Raw genomic sequence first — 23,564 nt, 5'->3', positions numbered from 1 at the left:
AGGCCATTGGGACCTAAATCAGGTAGTGGTGGGGAGAGCTCGAAGGGAGGTAGCAAGATGCTAACAATCATGTATTTTCCCTGTGGAGACTCATTGAAGGTCTCATATTTCTTCAGTACATCTCATAGGAAAAAATTACAATATTGTTTTCAGCAAGTTCAAGATGCAGAACAGGTGAAGGTTCTGATTTTTCCAACCCTTTTGAAATCTAACAGTAAAAGCTCATGAGTTATATGTTCAGTAAAAACCAACATCCGTTTCCATCATTGCATGTACTGTGGATAAGTAAAATGTGCATCCTGGGTATGATTTGTGCATAAGTATATCAATAATAATGTATAAAGAAAACATATCTAAAATTTAATCAGGATCTCTGATTATAAACTGTATGAATCAGTAAGATAACATACTTGGAGTCGAATTTTCCACATCACAAATCTCAGCATTACAGATATCAGCCTTTAAATTAAATTTTCGTCATCAAATCAGGACATAAAATGTCACAGCCTAATTTGCTCCTTCTGACTGAGAGAGTATCTAAAGGGAGAGAGGATTTCCTACCTCCCACACTTGCTTCTCCCTTCACGCATGCCTTGATTGTGGCAAAAGCCATACTGTGAGTTCCATGGCAGCTGAATGAGACTTTTGTAATCTTTTACCTGTTCTCACAAGTGTAAATAGAATGAGGTGAAAGGCATTTTAAAAGACGACATTACTAAGTGCCAACTCATCCAAACCATTTGCTCCATGCCCTGCTCTCTGCCCTGCTTGGGATCACAAAACCCAAAGAAATGTGGGAAGAATCATCGAACTTCACGGATGAGAACAGAGAATAAGGAGGGTCTGTTCTTCCTTCCTTCTTCACACCCCTCAGCATCACCCTCCATGGGATGGGCTTCCTCTATCTGTAGGGCAAACCTTAAAGAAAATCTTTTTACCTAAGTTCCCATGTTTGACTCTTAGAGCGAAAAAAAATAGAGTTAGGGAAATTATTAAACTGATAGCTTCTTTAAGGGATATATCATGTTCTATTTGTCTATTTTTTAATATTTTTCTAATTGTTTTTGTTTGTTTGGGGGTGTAATTAGGTTTGTTTGTTTGTTTGTTTATTTAATGGAGGTACTGGGGATTGAACCCAGGACCTCGTGCATGCTAGGCACACACCCTACCACTGAGCTTACCTTCTCACCATCCATTTATTTTTAGAAAAAAAGTTCTTTTTTTTATTGGAGTATAGTTGGTTTACAATGTTGTGACATATTCTATTCATTTAAAAATTATTTTTCTTTGCTCTGTCCCCACAATGCCTACCACAGACCTTGGCAAATAGCAGATACTGAATTAATATTTTTGACTTGAGTTTTTGAATCATACCTTCTTAAAGATATAAATGGGAAACATATACACCAGGAGGATTAATCAGGAGTCAAGCTAGTTTTAACAAATTATGCCTTTTAGCTTTCAGTTTTAGTAAATATCCCCTGTAAGAGTCTGTGGGAAGAAAGGCCTAGGCCCTGTGTTTTAGACAGTGGCTGATGCTGTTACAGCCTTACAGCCGTTACAACAGGGATTTGTGGACCTGACAAAATGCAACAGAGGGTGAGTCCTTTGTTGAATGGCCCTCAGATGGTTAATTTTGTTTGCTGATGGCAGATACTGAAGATACAGAAAAGCTACTCTTCCTGTTCAAAGAGGCTTTTCACTGTTTAATTTGACATGGAGAGTTCCGTGGTCTATGACACATGCAGACCAGCAGTTATCTCTCCTCATCAACTTCTTTGGTTGGTTTCAACCCGCCTTGGCTGAAAGCTCCTCTATTGTAGTTACTTTCTCTGGCTCTAGCTGACATGTGTGGGTCAGTGACAAGATTCCTGATAAAGCGGAACAGAGAATGAGGAAACGGCCCTTAAACGATCAGCTGGTCTTTGACTTCCTTAGGTTCGGTTGCTGCCTGACAGCCTTATTAAAGAAGAGAGTCACACAGAGAAGACTTGGGGTTTGTCTCCCAGGTCCTGGTCAAATGAGAATCGCAGACTTTTCCAGCTGGAAGGCATTTTAAAGGTTATCTCATCCAGCTTTGCTATTTTAATGTAAGGGGAATGATGCTCAGAGGATTAAATGACTCACCCAAGGTCATGCAGCTCATGTTAGAATCAGGATTAGAATTCGTGCCTTTTCGGGGCTCTTACTTTGCTGACATTCTTGCTAATTGATGTTAGGGAAATCAAGAGGAAAAAAAAAAAACCCAGAGATACCCTAATTTTTTATGGATTTTTTTCCCAAGAATACCATTTTAGGTGGGGGATTGTTAAGAGGTTGTGAGGTTTCCTTAGTTAGACCACGACTTTAAATGGGTGGGGTCCTGGGAGGAACACTGGCTGTGAATTTGGGCTTGGGCTTGAGGTCGGTACATAACCGCCACTGTGTTTACTGAGCGCCTATTTTATGCTAGGTATTGTGCATGTAGTAGTATTTTTTATCTTCACAGTGGGTTTGGAAGGAGGTATTATTAGCACTATTTTGTAGGTAGAGAAACTGAGGCTCAGGGAGGCTAAAGATCTTTCCCAGTGTCATGCAGGTATTCAACTCTGATCAAGTCCCAAATCCCCATTCTTCCCCCATACCACATTGTACTTTGAATTGTCTTCAAGCAAGTTCCTTAATGTCCCAAAATCAGTTTCCACAACTATCAAATAGGTAAATTAATAGTCTTCCTACTGCTGATGTAGGGTGAGATGAGAAATTATGTATCTTGAATACCTGGCTTTGCACTTGACACAGAAGACACTCAACAAAAGTCACTTCCATTCTACACCGATACTCCTCTCCCCTCTGCATTTTTCACTAAGATTTACATCCTGAACTATATTGACTCATGTTAAAAAGAGAAAATAGAAACATTTCCAAGGTGTCAGACAAGGTCAGAAGTGGATTAAATATTCTGGATGATAATCCCAAACTGCCAAATTAACCTAATGGTAAAATTGAAATTGCAGAGAATTGGGCACTTAAGCCTATTTGCTGTGAGTGAAATAACTGAATCAGCCACAGTCAGAGAAAGCACTGACTTGAATTCAGCATCCTACGTTTAAAATGCAGATAGTGTTTCCAGAAAAATGTGTTCAACATTTAGGTAAAATGTTAGACAGTGGATTTTTTCGATGTCCCATTTATTGATCCTACCTTGTATGTCATATACAAAGTGAAAAGATGCAGGCATATTCATTTAATAATTCCAAGGAGGCATCAGAAATTATTTGACCACTTCCTAAAGCAATGTGCATTCTTCTGTACTACACTTCTGAAATTAGAGTCTAAGTTTAAAGGTGATTCAGTTTATAAAAATTCAGTTTGCATGCAATGCTTCAGAGATACATCCATTATATTTAGCCAGGAACACTTTTTTATACTTCATGGCAATCAAAGAGGTTTATATTAACAGGATAACAATGAAATGAAAATTCAAATAAAAAGAATATCATGCTTGATTCAGCCCCTTGAAGAGGAGCGGAGGACAGATAAGGAAAATCACAGTGGTGTAAAACAAGATCAGTGTTTTTAGAATTAGTAAGTGACCTCAGGAAAAAAATCATTGTACAAACTCCTAAATGAAAAGGTGTGTGTTCATGGCTGAAATCTGAGCAGAATGCTTCATTTAAACATTCCATTACCCAGCACAGGAGAGAAAGATGACTACCAAGCAAAAAGTGCTCTTGTCTAGAAAAGTATACATTGCAAGGGGGTAGAGTCTGCTCATTTACCATTTACTACTGTTTATATGACATAGCACAGTATGTTTCTGCTACATAGCTCATAAAGAGTACGCAGTAATTACTGAATGAGTGAAAATAAGGAGTAAGGGCAAATCTGTGGTAGAAGAAATGTTTACCAGAGGGCTACTGAATGAAGATTTGATCCAAAATATGCATGGAGCAAGGTTAAGAATTCTAGAGGGTGCTGGCATAAGTTAGTGTCATTGTGCTGGTTTCTCTGTGAGTAAAACAAGGTGGAAAAATCTGCCTAAAGACATTGCATGCTACAACATGGCCCACCTAAGGCCTGGCATCCTTTTCCATTCTATTCCAGAGTCTGCCTAACATTCTCCCCTGTGGCAGGAGACTACATTATAGCTACATTTCCCATAAAATATTCCCAGACCCTGTCTCTAAGTTACCAACCATGGTATGAATCTTGGACAAGTCACCTGACTCATCAATAGAAATAGAAGGGGCTCTGGAAAACTACGTGATGTCCCAATTTTTGCTTAAACAGTCATTTTCTCACTCAGAGCACTTTCAAAACCTTCTATTGAATTAATCAGCATCCATTCTCTAATTGAAAATACGTTTTTCTTATTAGAGGGCAATAATTGGGTGAGTAACTTCTATACCACAGGATTTGTCTTTACAAAAGTCCTCTCTGTTCAGTGAGCTGTAGTTGAGGGTGGTCGAGCTACCCCGCCTCAGAAGCACGTGGATGCTGTTGGGAGTCAGTGTGGTCTTCACAGGGTTCTGATGAGATGATGATGGGAAATCTGAGAACTTCTCCTTCTTTGCATGTCCCCACTCCCTTTCTTTCATGGTGCAGGTCATTCCCATTTCTACTATGCAGGAGTTTTTTTCATTTTGGAGGCACTTAGAGTGACATCTCTGCAGTGCTGCCATCTTCCCTGACCTTACAGCAGAATTCTGATCCCACCCCAAACCTGCTTCCATGGAGTGCTGGATGAAATCCCTCTAGTGGCAGCTGACTCCCAGTCTGTACTGGACATCAGCGAGCTGGTGGACCTTTCCTTTCTACCCGCACTCCACCTAACACTTATAGAGAGGAGCAGCTGCAGACCAGAGACAGAGAAGACTAACATAAATCAGCTTCCTTTGGAGGGTTCTCTGGACCTGATCAGAAGGATGAGGAAGTTATAGGTTATAAAGAGAATAAAGAGAATAATCTGTTGCATCAGAGGAAGTAATTTATCAAAAACCATCTGGTGGCACAAATGACTAAGTTATTTACTTGCATTTGAGTTCCAAAGTGGTCCAGGGCTTTACAATCACTCTTTGGTTAATCCTTATCAAAATTGTTAAAACAGAGGGAGGATGGGTTGGGTGTTGGGGCGGGGGGAAGGGTGAGATTGAGATTTCTTTCTAGAAGCCACAAAAGCATTTAGTTTTATGTTTCAATAATTCAGAAGTGTTAGTCTTGTCTCCCCAGATAAAATGCAAGCTTTCTGAAGGAAGGAGCCACACCCTGGATGTGGCAGGCAGAATTCTAAGATGGTTGGTAATTTCTGACCCTGGTGTCCTACCAGTGTAATCTTAATGCCCTGTCCTTGAGTGTGGGTGGGACCTGTGACTTGCTTCCGCCCAATATGGCAAAGGTGTTGGGATGGAGGAGGGAGAGTCTCCTAGTCTTCAACAAGCAAATAGCCATGTGTGAACTGCCTATGGAGGGGCCATTGGCAGGGAACTGCAGCTGCCTTTAGTTGTTGAGAGGGGCTCCCAGCTGACAGATCACCCAACAAAAATATAGGGACCTCAGCCTTACAATCACAGCAAGATGAATTCTGCCAACCACTGGAGGGATCTTGGAAGCACATCTTTCCCTAGTCAAACCTCCAGATGAGAACATAGCTCAGCCATTACCTTGACTGCAGCCTTATGAGACTCTGAGCAGAGAACCCAATTAACTTGTGCCTGGACTCCTGACTCACAGAAACTGAGCTGATAAATGTGTGTTGTGTTAAGGCATGAACTTGTGGTAATTCGTTACGCAGTAATAGAAAACTAATACACTGCACATGCCCTACCCTGCCTCCTCTAGTCTCTCCCAGGATGCTGAGTACATCCTAGGTGCTCAATAATTAAACATATGTTGATTGAGCTGTCAATCATCTTGAAATCTTGTCCTGCATTGCATTTGGAGCCTTTGAGATTTCACTAATTTCCTCTCTTTCTCAATATATATATATATATAGGTAAGTAGGGGGCAAGTCATATCTTGTTTTATCCATAGAGGGGGAAAAAAGTTACCAAGAAATAAAATACTCTTCAACAATATTTACTGCTCCAGAAATAAGCACTGAGAGACCTATTGAAACACACGTGTGATGGGACAGCCTGTCTACCAGTGTTTTGGTGTAGAGGGAAGTGTAGGTGTATTCTGGTCATGTTGTATGGTGATTTGGTTAGTTTTTGTCACACCAAAGAAGGGATTGGGGTAAAGAGAGTTACTTTTTCCAACCACCACCACCCATCCAGGATTTGGAGCCTTGCTGGAGCTGTCCAGATGGGTTAAGGTCCGTAAGGATTGAGCTGGATCTCTTGTGCTGGGAGTTCAGTGTACCTGGATGTCCCAGGGCCACTGAGATGCAGGGCCAGCTACGTAATGTGTGGGAAATGAAAGTGCCAGTCCCATGTTTAAAAAGTAGGAAAAAGATACTAGTGCATAAAGATGCCAACATACAACTTTTTCTGTCCTTCCACAATCTCTTTCTAGACCTGTCTTGTAACTTTTATTTGCTATTCGATGGTTTGCTCCCTCTTGTGGGAGGATACTCCTGGGAGCGTGCAGGCTGCAAAGTGCCGGACCCTCGCCCGGACTTGGTGCCACACGTGCACATGGCAGCTTCCTGCTGCCGGGTCGCCCTCCCACCAGCAGCCAGACCCACAGGCCTGCTGGGTCAGAGATGGGGAATCCAATCTCGCTTCCAAAGGGCCTGCCGCTCCAACCCATGGTGGATGGCCGTGCCCCAGAGGGTGCAACCCAGGCCAGGATAGGCTCTGTACCCAGACGGGGCATGGGGGAGAGGCTCAGCAGATCAAGCTCCTGCCAAATGCACAAGGTGCTGCCAGCTCCAGCCAGGACTGCCACCACCGAGCCCACATGGAGGCTCCGTGGGGCACACACAGTCTGGCTCAGACCCTCCCTACACCCACGCCCTGGTCCCTACTGTGGGTGAAGGACAGTAGAAGTTGCTGGGAGCTGTGAAGGCAGAGGCTGGGGAAGCCCCTGGCACTCGGGAGTGAAGGCGTGGGTGTCCAATGGCCCGCTCCAGAGGGATGGGTGGCAGCAAGAAATGGGACTGCATGAGTCAAGGCTCCAGCTCCCCAGCACGTGCGCCATTGTCCTAGCAGCCTTCACTGGCAAAACATGACATTAAACGTAAAAAGAATTCTACGACAACAACAACAAAGCATTAAATCTCAAGTGTAGGACTTTTCTAAGCTCAGGGCCCTGTGTGACTGGTCACAGACCCATGAAGCCTCCTGACTGGGCGCAAAGCAGGGCGATGTTGGGGGATGTTATCCACACTGATTCCGCTCCTCTGTATGGACCCTCACGTCCCTTCTCAGCACTCCCTCCATCCCATGAGTTTTTATATGCTCCTGGGGGTGGGCATCAAGCTAGGGGAGAGGCCTCCTCCAACCCACACTTTGAGTCTTCTTTTTGGGGCATCAGATGCCTTTTATCTACTTTAAGGTGGTAGGACCCCCACCCCTGAGGAAATCGATTCTTCATAGTCTAGCCAAAATGGAAGAAATCCCCAGGGGAAAAGGAAATACTTTTAATGGAAAGCATCAATTGCTTAATCTATCAAAATTATTTTTTCCGCCTGCAGGATTCCCAATAATTTACTGTGAAAATCCGTGTGTGTGTGTGTGTGTATATGTATGCATGGCATGCTTGTGCACGTATGTATGCAGATGAGAAGCTTTTCCAAGCAGATGGAAGAATGTATGATACTAACTACTATATATAAAATAGATAAACAACAAGTTTCTACTGTATAGCACAGGGGACTATGTTCAATATCTTGTAGTAACCTATAATGAAAAAGAATATGAAAAGGAATATATGTATGTATATGTATAATTAAAATACTGTACTGTGCACCAGAAATTGACACAACATTGTAAATTGACTACACTTCAATTTTAAAAAAAGAGGAAAAAAAGCGAAGAATGCATGATAAACACATGTATTTAAATACAGACTTTGATCACACGGGGTATCCTTTATTGCTAGTTGGTACTCTTGGAGAATCCTTGAGTGACTTTGCTGAGCCACAGTCAGCTCTCTCTAATTGGCCATAATAGTGTATTTCTTTAACAAACACCTAACTTGCACAGAACTGAACCCTGGGTCTCTACCTACTACTTCACTTTAAGTAAAAAGGTTTGATGCATAATCAAGCAACATGATTTGATTTTCTAAGGCCATTAGGGAAGACAGTCCACAGAGAAATCCTGTTAATATTTCTGCTATTAAGATATCTGCTTCCTATATTTAGAATACTCAGAAAGAATGGAATCCAAATATTTAAATGCCTCACCGAAAAATATCTGACAACAGGCAAATGTCTTAAAAGCCTGGAAAGTCTGGTGCTGGATAATCAGAATCAGCTAACAGAATTCATTTTTATTAAAGCATTTTAAATGATCAAGTCACTGATGCGTTTTAACACTATAATGGCATAATACCCTTGCCTCAAATCTTCAGAGACAAAATGATCACAGATTAAGCAAGTTCAACTGCACACGATGTTTTCATAAGCACAGGAATATTACTCCATAAGAAATACTACTGGTATGAATGATGAGATTTTGAGAAAGTACCATTTTGGTATAAAATGATCTAGTTGCCTGTGGTTATAAATTACTTCAGGCCCAGTTCTCTCTCCCCTCTTCCCCTACAGGCTCCCTTTTTGCCTGATGACAAAGGGAGTTCTGAGCATGGAAGAAATGAACCAAGCGATGAGGTGAACGAGAATCTGACCCTATGTAGTTTTTTCTCCGTCCTCCCCCCTCTGCATTTTGTTATGTGTAATAACTGGAAGTGTGGCAGGAAGTAATCCACGGAGAGAGCACAGACACTTGAAGCAAAGAGACAACATGTGTGGCCAGGAAGTAATCTTAACTTTCAGCTTTCATTCCAGCCCTAACACTCACCCTCTAAGGATGAAAAAAGAGGTGAGGAGCCTCGGTTCGCCCTCTCCAGGAGAACTGAGTTGCCTGAGGGCCCGACGTGTGGCCTTGAGGATATGGGATGCTGGGGCAATGTCATCATTATTTTCCAGAAGAGGCATCTGACGCCCGTGCCCCTTTGGAAGGCTGTATAATAGAGCGATCTCATGTGAAATTGGGTAGAAGAGACGCATTTGCATGGGAAATGCCAGCACAACTGTCCAGGGGCCACTGTTCTGTCAGCCCCTTGTTGTAAATGCAGAATATCATCAGGAGGTTGCAGAAACCTTTTTAGGCTGTGGAGGACTGACTCAACACAGTCACATGGAAAGGCGGGATGGCAGAGGTTGAGAGCGTAGGTTCTGAAATACGACATGCCCTGGATTCAAGTCCCGCCTCCAGCTCGGACAAGTTGTGAGGTACTGAGCGAGTCACTGAGCCCCTCTAAGATCCGTTTACTCGTCTGTAAAATGAGGCTGCTGAGAATACCTGTTTCATGGAGTGTTGTAAGGTTTGAAATAGTTCACATGAAGACCCCACTTGGTGCCTGGCACATGGTAAGGACTCGATTCAAGGCAGCTCAGCATCATGATCACAGATGATTTTTTAAATAATTAATGATATGCTGTCCGTGTATTTTTCTTCGAATACCCATTGACCCAGTGGGACAGGGTCCTGGTCCTTTTCAGTGCTTTGTCAATTGTCCGGTATATCTCTGGTGCTTTATGAACAATAAAACCGATGCAAATGTGTGTGTAATCACCTCCCAGCCAAGAGGACATCTTCAAGTTTTCACAGCATCAGAGTCATCACAAAGGAACTGGAGTCTTGATGTTATCTACATGCTGCCTCGCTGCTCCTTCCAGCTGTCGTCTGGGCTCTTCTAATTTTTTCCCTTTCATTTTTCCCACATTATTCCACCTCTAGGAGCAAGACTCAGCAGCTGGAGTTACCATAGGACCTGATTGATGGCTGCAGGACCCAGATGGCAGAAGCCCGAAAATGTTTCTGGCAAATACCTCTACAAGCTGGAGAGTGTGTGTGTGCGTGTGTGTGTGTGTGTGTGCATGTGTGTGTGTGTGTGTGTACCCTTCCCTTTTATTGGCACTTGAGCTAAATGCCCAGCAGCCGCTTCTTGGCTGGGTTCCATTCAAACTACAGTTGGCGCCTGTGAAAATGGCTTTGGCTCCAATATCTTATGTGAGACTGTCTATCATGAAGAATTTTCCCACTGCTGATGATTTCTATTTTTATGAATACTTGAAAAATACATGCCTCACATAAGAGTTCTGACCTCCTTTTATCTTTCCAGTGAAAATTCTTTCATAAAGAAGTGTCATCTCTTTTATACAATTATGCTTTGTGAGGGGCTATTTATAGCACTGAAAATTAGAGAATGTAGTACTCCTTCTGACTTTCAGAAAAATTGTTAAGCATCAAATTGCATGTCAAGGGGAAAATGATCTCGTGAAAAAATTAACAGGCCTCACTGTTTTCCACTGCCCCCTCAAAGCCCCCACGCCCAAATACATAGAGGACGGGTAGTCATTACCCTCCCATAAAATCAAACTAGCATCAAAAATAAAACCATGCCTTATCTCCTTTGATGCAAGAGGTATGCTGCTGACAGGGGGACATTTTAAATCCATTGGAAGAACTAGAGAATTGCTTTCCAAATGGAAGCCCGTGGTAAACACTTTCTGGAAGAAATGATGACTATGGAGTGACTATCCAGAACCTGATACACATGGTTTATTAATTGGGATTCCCTCATACTGCCTTTCCTTAAAGCTGGAGTCATGTCTAAAAAGGCTAGATATGTTCTATGACTTCAAAGTCTCTCAGTTTATCTGTGAGCATTCTTTCTAGACATTTTCTCCCTCCAAGCTGTCATTTGTGTGATTTTCAGGAACAGTCAAATTTTCATCCTACCTGGAAATCGAAAATGTACTATACCAAAGTGAGAACTAACGTCTCTCTCCGGGGCCATCCATTTAAATATCCAAAGAGTTCTCCACACTGTACCGAACGTATCGGGGAGGAAAGGCAGGCTCCAGCGGTGGGAATTCTCCACAGTAAGGAAGAATTTTCTGTTAAAAATGTAGCTAAGGCCATGAGTAAATTTTGCAGACTTGCTCATGTTTCTCGAGTGCTGGGAAAACAAAAGATATTGAGACTTTCTCTCATGTGAATTTTAAGAAGTTTTGCACAAGAAGTAAAAATCTCTCCTGGAGACCTGAAAGGTCCCGTATTCATAGAAGGCTGAAGTCAGGGGCTGGGGTGATTCATTCTGTGGAAAGGGCACCTGTGAAATTTTTGGCACTAATCCTAGAATCTGGACGCTGAATCTCTCTGATGAATCCTGATTCAAATATGTGTATGCTTACGGCAGCTTTATTTGTAATCTCCAAGAACTGCAAACAACCAAAATGTCCTTCAGTCCATGGTTCAGCCATACAGCAGAGTAATACTCATCAACAGAAGGGAATGAGGTATTGATACACACCACAATGTGGATGAATCTCAGATGCATTATGCCAAGTCCAAAGGCTATGTACTGTGTGATTCCATTTATATGGCATTCTGGAAAAAGCAAAACTTCAGGGGCAGGAAACAGATGAGTGGTTGTCAGAGGTTGGGGGTGAGGGAAGGGACTGACTATAAAGGGGCTTGGGAGAACTTTTTGGAGGTAATGGAACTGTTCTGTATCTTGCTTGTAGTGGCAGTGACATAGTTGTATGCGTTTGTCAAATCTTGCAAAACTGTACAGTAAAAAAGTGAATTTTACTACACGTGAATTATACCTTAGTAGAAATTATTAACAACTTACTCCATTAAAAAATGAAATGATAAATAAGCTAATTATAAGCTTGATAGTTAATATTTATAAGGAGGCTTTAGAGATACTTTCAATATATTAAAAAGGGAGAAAATGGAGTACTTAAAAATAAATCCAGATTCAGGCTCTTAGTACTTGCCTGTCTTTCTCGCAGAGTATCTCTCTCTTATCTCAGCAGTGGTAATGACTCTCAGCCTGCCACGTATGCTGAGAATTTAACCAAGACTTTCCTGTGTTCTGAGTAGTCACAGGTACAGAGTTCTCATTAGCCCAAGAATATCTCGGCACAGTCCCAAAGACCAAAGAAAGGGCTGCTGGTATGACCACGATTCCCTGTTTAAGGCTGACTATGCCTGGATGTCTTTTGGGGAGGGGTGAGGGAGAGAGAGACACTGAATCTGATCATTTAGGTTTGGGAACCACTGATTGTAATCAGTTCATTAATACTTATCCAAAGTTATGGGAGGCCCAGGGATATGCACAAAAACTTCCTTTTTCTGGGTGAGGTCAGGTTCAAATAAACCAGAAGGGAAATCCTGAATAGGAAAGGAAAAGGAAAAATGACATACAGCCTTGAGAACGTGTGGAAAGTAGGAGAAGTGTCATCCACTCATTGTCAGGCCATGGTGGGATGTAGGGATATGTATTTTTGCACGTGTATGATGTGTGTGTGTGTGTGTGAATAGTCAAGCCATCTCTTGATTTTTGAGCACCACCCCCTCAAGCCATTACCCTGCCTGTTAACACAAACTGTCCACAGCCCTATCTTAATGTGAGGGCCTAAAACAAATTTCCCAAGTCCTCTAAGTGTTTCAGGTACCACATTTCTCTCTGAAGGGACACGTGATCATGTCCCTGTCATGGAGTAAATAAGTTACTCTCATCCGGCTTGGTACTTGGCATCCTTCTGCCAAGTGCACATACATTCAAGTGAGAGAGGTCACAGGGCCCAGTTGATTAGTTAAGTTCCTGCAAATTGGTTTAATCAGAACTTCTCCATCTCTAACATAACTCAGCTTCAGAAATCGAATTGGCAGTGGTCACTGGGATTTCCCATTCAAATAATCTGTCTTTCGAACATCCCTAGCTATTCAGGCCCCAACTTTTTGTAAACCTCCCAAGTCAATACTGTGAAAACAAGAATACGTAGCCTTCTGGTGAAATTGAACGTGCTTCGATGAGTACATGGGAAGAATTTGTAATTAGCTCAGTAATTGGGGGGCATGCCTGTAAAGTGGACACCGCTAAAGTGATTTTTAATGTACTTGAAAAACAGTTTGCCTTTCCTCTAAAATAGGCTGAATAGTTTTCTCTTCAGTCCTGTTGACACTGTTAATTTACTTTGCCATCTCCCTCCCCCTCCCCGCTTTTTTCCCATCACTACTGCAAACAGAGGCGAGGAGAGCCAGGCTTGGAGAGCTCTTGTGGAGAGAGCTCCAGCTCAAGCAAAACAGCAAGGCCAATCAGCCTGAAATCTGAATTTTTCAGACACATAATAGACCCTTGGCTTATCAAAACCTCTTATCTGATTGGAAAAAAAAATCAAAGATAAACTTCAGGGCTCATGGAATTAAAAGACAAATGAGATGTCATAATTATCAAAGTGGCTAATTTAGAAAATTAAGCTGTTCACATAGGTGACATAATTGCTTGTCACAATCACTCTTTTTCTCATTAGCTTCTTCCATTCTGCACCTACAGGCAGCAGAGCAGTCTCTGGCCTTGCTTGACAGTCTGGGTCTTCTTTTGTGGTCGAATGTCTCATTGTTTCTCTCATCTCTTTTAAGTAATGCAGGTTTATTCGAAGAACAGTTCGAGAAATACCAGTCTTCCACAATTTGGTATTTGGTCATATTTTAAATCTGTTTGTGACTAAACATTTTTTTGGAAATAATTAGTTAATTATCAAGAAAGAATTTAGAGAATTTAGAGAATATATTAATAGTCTGTGGAAAGCATTAAGGGTTTTGATATATGTAGTAATATTTTTTAAAAAAACCCTCAGATGTTAGATGGAATTTGTCTGTCATTGTCTTCCCAAATTCTGAATAGAGGGAGAAGAAATATATATTTAAGTTACCAGTTTGTTTTAGTTGCCTAATATTTTATTATTTGATTCTATAGATCCAGCCTAATGTAAATAAGTTCCCTTTAAGAGCGTTGTTTGTAAGACTGACAGAAATACTGTTTATGTGTCAGCAAGTTCACAAATTATTAAGGATAATGTCTAAGGAAGGGAATGCGTCTTGCTTGCTATGTGCTTCAGAAGCATGGCATTGTAAATGGGCAAAATTAAACATTTTGGATTAAAATCAGGAGAATGGAGAGGAAGAGGGTAGAATGCATGCTTAGCATGCACAAGGTCTTGGGTTCAATCCCTGGTACCTCCACTAAAAATAATAAATAAATAAACGTAATCCCCCCAAATAAATAAAAAAATAAATACATAGATAGCTAGATAGGTAAAAATAAATATTAAAAAATAAAACAAAATCAGGAGTATGAGATTGACTCAGATCCTACTCCTGTCTGGTATAGTTGTAGAACACGGCTGGCAGGAGTTATTGATGTTATTCATTTGAAAAGATAATCTATCCTGAATGTATACAAGGAAGCTGTCATCTGTATGTTTCTGGAGTATTCATGTAACTATTGTGTTTTGATTTCACTAACAATGAATCAGTGAGGTCACTGTGTTACAATGGCTATTACAGTTATACACTAAAAGACAGAAATTCTGAAAGAAAAAGAAAAATCCAGTCAAATCCTTAAAAATATGAGGTTTCTTAACTTTGCCTTTACTCATAACTGAACCTGAAGCGGTAGTACATACTCAGAAGACCTATAGGCATAGAATTTTATAGGGAATTTATTCTCCAAAGAAACAGACACAAGTCCAATTATGTTGTTATGTTTATTCCCTTGACACTCAAGGTATAATTGTTGGCAAGAGGATGCACTATATACCCCATCCAGACAAGGCTTAAGACTAAGACAGGAAAGAAACAGAGGATGAATGTGTCGAACCTTTCTTTGTCCACCATACCCTTCACACTCCAGTAATACAGCAGAGCCCTGGGACTGAGTTTGTTACGGATTTTTGAATAAGAAAATGTGCTAGTTTGTGGCAGAGCAGACACTGGGGTAGAATTCACTTACTCACGTACAGGAAAAGAGATAAAGACCAAGAGATGGTCTTGTGTGGGGTAAAATGGTAGAGGACGGCTGCGAGGCAGGACAGTAATTGGCCAAATCCTGGAAATGTCTCAACAGAGAGCTGAAGCTAAGGGAACACCTGCCATTTATAGAGAACAACTCTTGGCTCTTCTCAGCAACTTAACCATTCACTTGACTCATTGTTTGGACTTTCCACGGAATTTGAGTGCAAAGGTTTTCAAATTGTGCTTTGTGATGTCCTAGGCATTTTGAGTTGGGGAGGCCAAATAGACAAAACTCTAATTCTTCCATCTCCTCCTGCTTCAACCAGCATAACCGTGATTTCATCTGTGTTATACAGTGGGCTTCCATTTAAGGTTGCATCTGAAGATAGATTTCATGGCTAAAAATATTTGGAAGACTGCTGGTCCAGTCTTGAAGATAGTATAATAATGATATTGCATAAGAAGTAATACATCATCTATGTTTCCACCCAGTGGACAAATCTGTTCTCAACTCTGGAAGTTACTCTTCCTAACATTCATTCTACAAATATTTGTTGAGTTCTCCACTGCTTATCACTCTCCCCTCAGGTCAGCCTGAGGTCACCCAGGATATCATCTGAAAACTTGAGTTGCTCATTTCAGCTCCTGCTACGGTTGCAGTTAGACTGCTTTTCCAGTCTCCCAACCAGAAACCATTACTTGTAGCTTTTGACCTTTTCTGGGATGCCTTGCTAGGAAGCTTTGGCCTCATTTGTGATGAACTCAAATTTTATCCTAACAGAAATACGGAAAACCAGAGCGAGTCTGTCTTCTAATGACAATTTCAAGTGGCAGCAGCCAATAAAGGAATTCGGAGCTATCTCAGTATTTTAACATTTACAAGATGCATCATGACTCTTGTGAGATGAGGAAATATGTGCTGATTCCATGATCATTTGTACATTGGTAAACAATTTTCTCAAGTTATACACATAATAAGTGACAAAAGAGATCTAAACTGTCTGTCTGAACCGAAAGTCTATCCAGCACACTAGTGACACACCAAGCGTTGAGTCTAGGGACGGGAGGTCATATTTTAGTAATACACTTATATTGTATTTTATGGAAAGTATCTGTCCATGACAGATTGGAAAACAAAAGCCAAGAAAATCATTTAAAAATCACATCATTTAAGAGGCATGGCACTGCACCAAACTGTTCCTATATTTTAGCTTTCCAAATAAAATGGATGCAGGACAGGAAAGGAGTGGCACCACTGTCAGCCCACACCTTCTAATCTTCTGATCTAAGGGTGACATGAATTCTCAATGGCTTGGCTCAGTTTCGCTATTGAATCATTTTGTACCAAAGCGTAAGAACTTTCCCACAGCCCTCTCCCCACTGGAGGGCTGATAGGCGCAGTGATTCAGTCCTTGTCTCTGAGCTCTGAGCTCTTCTTCCAGCCTAATCAACTTTATCTGAGAGCGGGCTTAATTAGTTTCCTTCCAGAATGGGTTGAATTAAAGAGAGGCTTTCTAATGGCCTGTTCAGGGGCACCCCCTGAAGAGAGATCAAATTTATTTATGATGCCCTTTGGCTATGTGTTTGATTTCCTGGACAAAACATCACTTGAGTCTTTAAAGGTTTGTTTTTAGGTGTTCTATGGCTGGCCTGAAGCCACGTTCTCTTAAATGGTGATCAAAGGCACAGACAATACAAGTCAGTCAATACAAAGTGTGTCCTATTTAAACATATTGCTTGGAACTTCCTTTTTAGTTTTTAAAGGGCCACATATTAGAGACAGTTACAAAAAAATTCTACTGTACCAATAATTATGTGCATTTTAATTTCTCTTATTTCTTTCTTGAGACTTAGAAAGAACTGCCCTGACCCAAATTTATTTGCTTACTTACTTAAAAAACAAAATCATTGGGACTTTAAGTAGTGTATATGGTAAGATATATTGTTACAATAGAAATAAAGTTACATCATAATTATATCCATAAGTTAGAAACCGTAATTCCTCCGGCTTTTGTTTCTCAAAGGTGGTCATGTTAAAGACAAGTTTCTTAGCAACCAAAAATGTCCCCCTGTTTACTGCAAAACTCCTATGTTTGGGAGAAAACTGTTAAATCATCTCTTGGGTCTCCTTTTAAGGGAGTCCCACTGTACAGGTTCAAAGGATCACAAGTCATTGTTTTTAGAGCTGTGCTGCCAAAATGCATTTAGTTGTTATCCAAAGTCAGACTGTTATGACCAGATATAAACTTACCTTTTTAAAGGGATCAATTACTCCTGCAAATTAAATCTATCCTACATAGCATTTTCCTGGCTATTGCCTGTTCTTGGTGTACATTTAGTTCTGCCAAGGCATCTGCCCCTGTGTTATTTTCAAAATAGAGTAGTCAAGATCCCAGCAGAAACCATCTCATCATCTCTGTATTGAAAACACTGGTCTTTTGCCAACAATGAATAATACAGAGTTGCTTGTGATCTCATTTCAATGTAATGATCACTGGATCTTCTTTATCAGAAACTTTTCAAAGAATCAGAAGTGTCTGTCAAATTCTTATAGGCAAAATTGCACATCTATAGATTCAAGGTGCCCAAGTATAGGTTACCGATTCTCTAGTGGTTTATTTAATAGATCCATTTTTGAAATACTTTTTTTATTAATTAAAGGAAACATTCCTCAAGTACAAATGAAAACAAGATTAGAAAGATGAAGAATTCACTCAAACAAAATCTTTAGCAATCATGTGACAATCTAGTTAAAATTTCCTTTCAAACTCAGATTATACTTAATGAATCTATGTAGAAATAATATCTTGGTCCAAAGCAATTTCTTTTGTGAAGTGGAAGCTTAAGAATGCATTACCTAGAAGGGAGTGGGTATAGTTCAGTGGTAGAGCATGTGCTTAGCATGTACAAGGTCCTGGGTTCAATCCCCAGTACCTCCAATTAAAAAGAAAAAACTTAAAAAAAAATCCATTGCCTGGAAATATCTAAGCCATGAAACTTACTTGTTACTTGTTTCTGGGATGGAACTGATGTTGGTGGAAAAAAAATCTAGCAAACTCCACAAACTGTGACCAGGTTTTTGACTGAACTCTCTCGGAGTCCTCTTAGATAGAGAAGTCTTTAATTCTGGACTGGATTAGTTAAGTAAATGCATATCAACAGAGCAGTTGACTCAGTTCACATATGTGTAGTCATATCTACCTAGTACCTCCTGTCAGCCTTCTTCTTGCTCTTCTCCCCAGAAACCAAAATGGACTGTGGCCAAAATCTCTAGTCTCTTTTGCAAAGTTACTTGTCGGAATTCTATTCTCTACTTGTGTCATAGGGATAAGTGATAATAATAAGTTATGATGATAACTCCTCTTGAGTTATGAGAGCTATGCTGGGTTCTCAGACTTAATAAGTAAAGTTCCAAGTTCTGTTGTACGAGACTGCTCTGTTACCTCTCATTGACCCTGTGGTTGTGGGCTTTCTGCTGTTGTCATCTTTCTACTTGTACTTCTGTCTCCCCCTGGGCCTTTGCTCCCTTTAATACCTTGCACTCTATACAGAAAGGCAAGCACTGTTCTTTGCCTTTTCTTAACCTCTTGTCCCCTCCTCATGGACTCATCTCTTGAACCCATTGCTAGCTAACCACTGGGCTATGGTAAGTTGAGCTACTTACTCATTGCCCCAAATATTAATTCATTTCTCGAGATCACTGCTTTTCTCTAGAGCCCTCTGATGCCCCAAGGTTAGGTTTCACACTTGTGAGCACTGTGGTCGGCAGCATAACAATCCCCTCCGCTATGCCACCCAGAGCCTCCAGAAGGAACCCAGTCCTGTGGATGTTTAATTTTAGCGTGATGAGACCAGTGCCACATTCCTAACATACAGAGATGGATGACAGTAACTTTGTGTTGCTTTAAACCCCTAAGTTTGTGATGACGTGCCCTGGCAGTGACAGACCATGGGTACAAGTCCTTAAGGCTCTCCACCTGGCAGCAGTGTGCTGTCGGGGGCGCACTGTTCCTCCTCGGCTGTGGCTCTGCTGACGTCTGTGGCTTCCCCAGCCCAGGGGGACTCTCAACCCATGGGGACTTTTTGCTAGATTTACTGTTTACCTTGGTATTTGGGGATCAGGTAAGGGAAGAAAATGCTTCCCAGCGAGATCACTGAATAAACAGACTCCCTTCTCTATTTTCTCCCATTAAAAAGTCGCCCTGTCTGTCCTTAAGTGGCAATGAACAAATGCTCGTGATTTGTAAACACTGCAGGACATATTTAAATTGAAGTCGGCCTGGCAGGAAATGTGTCAGAACTTTTCGGTCTTTCACTTCCTTCTCACTGCCTTCTATGTGTGTGGTATAAACCAAATGGTTTGTTGAAAATATTAAAACAGGCAGTGTCTACATTAGTGTTGTTCAAAATGGAATTTAAAGAATTCACTATCTGGCCCAAAAAAGTATTAAGCACAAACTATGTCCTGAAAAGATAAGAACATGTTCACTTGTTCTTATCCTTATTAATTTTCTGATTTATGAGAGGACTACAAAGTCTGTAATATTTATTATTATAATCACATATGGAGGTGGAGATATACGTTGCTTAACTATTTAGCAAGTAGTTATTAAGCACTAACTATAAGTGTGGGGATACAAAGGTATACAAGATGATCCCTGCCACTCACTCACAAGGCTTTGAATGCAGGTTTCCTTTCCTGAAACCTTTTATCCAGCCAAGGCTCTTAAATTTTTCTCAGCACAGTTTGATGCTGGCTATGGGCCCCTTCTCAGAATGTTTTAAAATCATAAAGTCAAATACATCAGACTACAAAGGAAATCAATATTAAAATACATAATTGCAATACAGAAGATACATGCCTCTTCACTAACATTTTTTAACAAGGGCTAAGGATATTTCGATCAATGGCATCACAGGTACTGCAAATACCACTTTGATTTGTTGCCTATGCTTATCATGGAAGAAAAGGCTAAATTTCCGTACAAGGAAGGTAAAGATGTCACTCTTTTTCCACCCATATTTAAGGACCCCAATTTTAGTTATGTATCCCTGATCTAAGTTAATGCCAAAGTACAGCTTCAAAAGAAGTGACTCTTAAAATGTTAATCCTATATCAGGATACACTTGCTTATGGTTTTTCTAATCATTCATTTTAATTTTGATGGGCCACCTCAAGTACACCACGTTCTTCTCTGAGAGGGAAAAAAAAAGGAATCTTTAGAGGAAAGAAATCATCTCAGTGAAAAGAACAATCTGCTCTTGTCTGTTTGTTTGTTTATTTATTTATTTGCTTATCTCCTACCTTGTCCTCAGAAGGATTTAAGATGGCTTGTTCCTGTCTAAATTCCTAGAACTTGGTTAATTAAATCTTCTGAAAAATGTAAATTGAAATGCAGTAACATTATTTGACAAATGGGACAAAATTATTATCATCTTTTGAGTAATTATGTGATTGGGAATGTCTACATCATATTTATCTAATCTGCAATTAAATCATTTATATATGCAATTAAATCATTTATATCTGCAATACATAAATTCACATCATCAATAACAGGCAATGTGGCCAATGGCCAAGTTTGTTGCAAGAACAAAATAGCCTGTGTCAGGAGGACGGGTCACCAATGATGTTCTAATTGAAATGCTGACAAATTAAACAAGGGCATAACTCATTTCTTTCAGCTAGCAAGTGACACGAAGATTGCCACACTGAACCAGCACTATTTTGTTTACTCTTTTCTACATATTCTGTAACACACACTTACCTTGCAGCAACATCACTGTTAATCACTGAAGTAATGGCTTTCTAGATAGTTTCTAATGTCTGTTGGGGCAAGTGTCTACTTTATTGTGCAAGCCTCAATTAGCATCACTACTGTAAATTCCCACCTGCAATTGCATACCAATTCAAAAAACTTCAGTAAGTACCTAACATGTGCAGAGTACTTTGCAGAGGCATGTGGGCAGTAAGACTATTTGTCTACAAACTACACGGTCTACAAGACAAGTCTCTTTCTTTTTATTATCTAAATAAACTTAAATCTGACTCTGAACTCCCTCCCTAAAAACAGCAGCATTAGGGCCCCATCTCCATCTCTCTTTCGGTCATACAAAAGTCCTGAAGACTTAGATGGTGAGCAGAGATCAGGAACCTCTTGACCATCGAGCCACCACTGGTATCAGAACCCATGCTATCCTTGAATTCTGGTAGCTCTCTGTTGTCACACATTCATTTCCTTGAGAACTTACAGCCTCCCAGGGTTGTGACACCAAGTGATGCGGGAGCTGATCTCTTCTCCCCTTCTCCCTCTTTCTTCTTGCCCTCCAAGACATGTAGTATCATCATTGTTGAGTTCAGGCCTGGACAGAAGAACAGAGGTGCTGTTGACTCCAAGTAGCTTTAGTTTTCTCCACCCATGACAATAACCTCTCCCCCCAAATTGGTCCCTTCCCCACCCTCCAGAAAAGGGAATGTAAAACCTCCTTGAAAGGGGAAGAGGGTGAAAAACAGAGTCAGAACGAACACAAATCTCAAAAAATCAGTCTGTCCTCCTAGAAGATGTGACTTTAACCCTTAAGGAGCTTGTAAACTAGGCTTTTAAATCCAGACATCTGAAGTCTGGTGAACATGAAAAAAAACATCAATAGAAGGTTTCGTATACCAATAAGTTGCATTAATATATTTCTTTCCATTTGGTGTCTGGTGCTTAGTAAACTCTCAATTAAATTAATAGGTATCTAATAAATGTTCTTTGGGGCTAATAATGAAGCTAATAAATTAAAAATCTATAGAACTATAATTTTATCACTATTATTAATAATATACAACATTTAAACCTGTGTAAATTAGAATGCTTAGATAAGTTTTGTATACCAACCTGCATTTTAAAATAATTGTTTTTCCACTCTTTAATTAGGGATATGTAACAAATGTCACTATATTATAATACCATCAAAAGCAAAGACACTTCATGTTTCAGTCTATACAACCTTCCTAAGGATAAACATGTAATTTCCAGTGACTTTTCTGAAATATTGACGAGAGGTTGTGAATCCTGATTATTCACTTGCAGAGGAAACCAGGTTGCAATAATATTTACAAAGTGCTTCCTCTGAGTTAATGACTGCACTAAGTGACTTAACCCAATGATTTTATTTCAGCCTTTCCAAAATACCCACTTTTCAGATGTAGAAACTGAGGGTGAGAGAGGCTGGACAGCTTGCCCAGCATCGGTGGTGAATGAGGTTGCAGAGTGTTGTCATGGAAAGGCTTGGTGAGGCAGTGGTGCTGGGGTGTTGGGGATCAGTGGGAGCCAGGGCTTTAGGGCTGCATCTGCTGGCAAGCATTCTGTTTGGATTGAAGTGCAGAGGCTTATTTAGAGTGACAGCTGATGGGGTTTGTAGGGCTAGAGCCGCCAACCCTGCTCAAGGCATCTGTTGGAACCATCATGATCCACAGTCAGAATTTAAGTCCCAGAGAGTCTGATTCTGGAACCCCTGCATTTGAGCAATGAGCTATGCTGCGAGTCCTGGCTCCAGTCCCTCTCTTCACAGCCTCAGCTCCATACCACAGGGCATCATTCCCCTCCACCATTCCAGGCAATGTATTGGGCCAGGGATGCAGAAATGGAGAAGCTGGCCTCTGAGATAGACCTATGGTGAGGCCCTCTGGGAAATCCAAACTCCCTGAATGGTGTTCCACTAAGTCTCACCTTATCCTGAATTCGGGGTCATGTTGAAATGTATTATAACATAAGCCATTTAAAGTGGAGTATTTTTTCCTTCTCAAGACAGCCTTGTTTCTGGAGCCAGATTGCCTAGGTTCAAATTCTAGCTTATGACTGATTAGTTATATGACTGTAGGCAATGCAGTCAGCCTCCTGGTGCCTCCATCTCTTCATTTGTATACCAGGTGCCACAGTACTCCCTACCCTATAGGGATTTACACAAATTGATTAATTATATTTTATATATCTGAGATATATATGCACTTAACATATAGCTATAGATACTTAATATATTTGATAAAACTGGTAACTTAGGTTAACCTAAGACAGGTGGTTTTAGAGTCCAGCAGAAAAAATATGTATCTCAGTGTCTTGATTATTTACCAGTCAGCACACTGTGAACGTACAGCATTTTGGGACCTTGTGCCTACCTTAATGTAGCAGCAACAAGAAGCTTTTCACACAACACCTGCTTTTATTGCTTTGAATAATCATAGTTCAGCATTCTTAGCAGTTATGTGAACAATCAAATAAACCTAGGTGACTTGGACAGTTACGTATCTAAATTCATTTTTACGAGTAGAAAACGACATTCTCCTTGCTGACACATGTTGGAAATAGTGACAGAAACTTAGGAAGCCACCTAAGCCAAACCACAGACCAGAAGAGGATCTCTCCTGGGGGAAAAAATGCCTCTTCGCTTTCTGCAAGTCTGACCCAGCGTGAACAGCAACTTGCCTTGCCAGCGGTCACTGCAAACCAAAAAGTGAAACAGGAACTGGACCTAAGGCAATGCAACATTGTGAAGTCCATTCATTCATGTATTCATTCTATTCTCAGTGCCTACAGCTAATATCCACAGCCATCTTTG

At 40.7% G+C, this 23,564-nt stretch overlaps 1 long non-coding RNA gene across 5 annotated transcripts in view; it reads left to right on the top strand.

Annotated features, from left to right (window-relative positions):
• Positions 1 to 23,564, top strand: part of LOC141578160 (uncharacterized) — a 302,298-nt gene that overhangs the window by 243,225 nt on the left and 35,509 nt on the right. The window contains exon 5 of one of the 5 annotated variants that reach the window (XR_012508179.1): positions 9,891 to 11,569. The exons of the other annotated variants lie outside the window; for them this stretch is intronic. This is a non-coding gene — a long non-coding RNA (uncharacterized LOC141578160). Of the gene's footprint in view, positions 1 to 9,890; positions 11,570 to 23,564 lie in introns of those variants that run through there. 5 annotated transcript variants of the gene reach the window in all.

This window comes from Camelus bactrianus, chromosome 7, assembly GCF_048773025.1.
Source record: "Camelus bactrianus isolate YW-2024 breed Bactrian camel chromosome 7, ASM4877302v1, whole genome shotgun sequence".
Lineage (NCBI taxonomy): Eukaryota > Metazoa > Chordata > Mammalia > Artiodactyla > Camelidae > Camelus > Camelus bactrianus.
The sequence above is the reverse complement of the archived record's forward strand: the minus strand, read 5'-3'. Positions and strand labels throughout refer to the sequence as shown.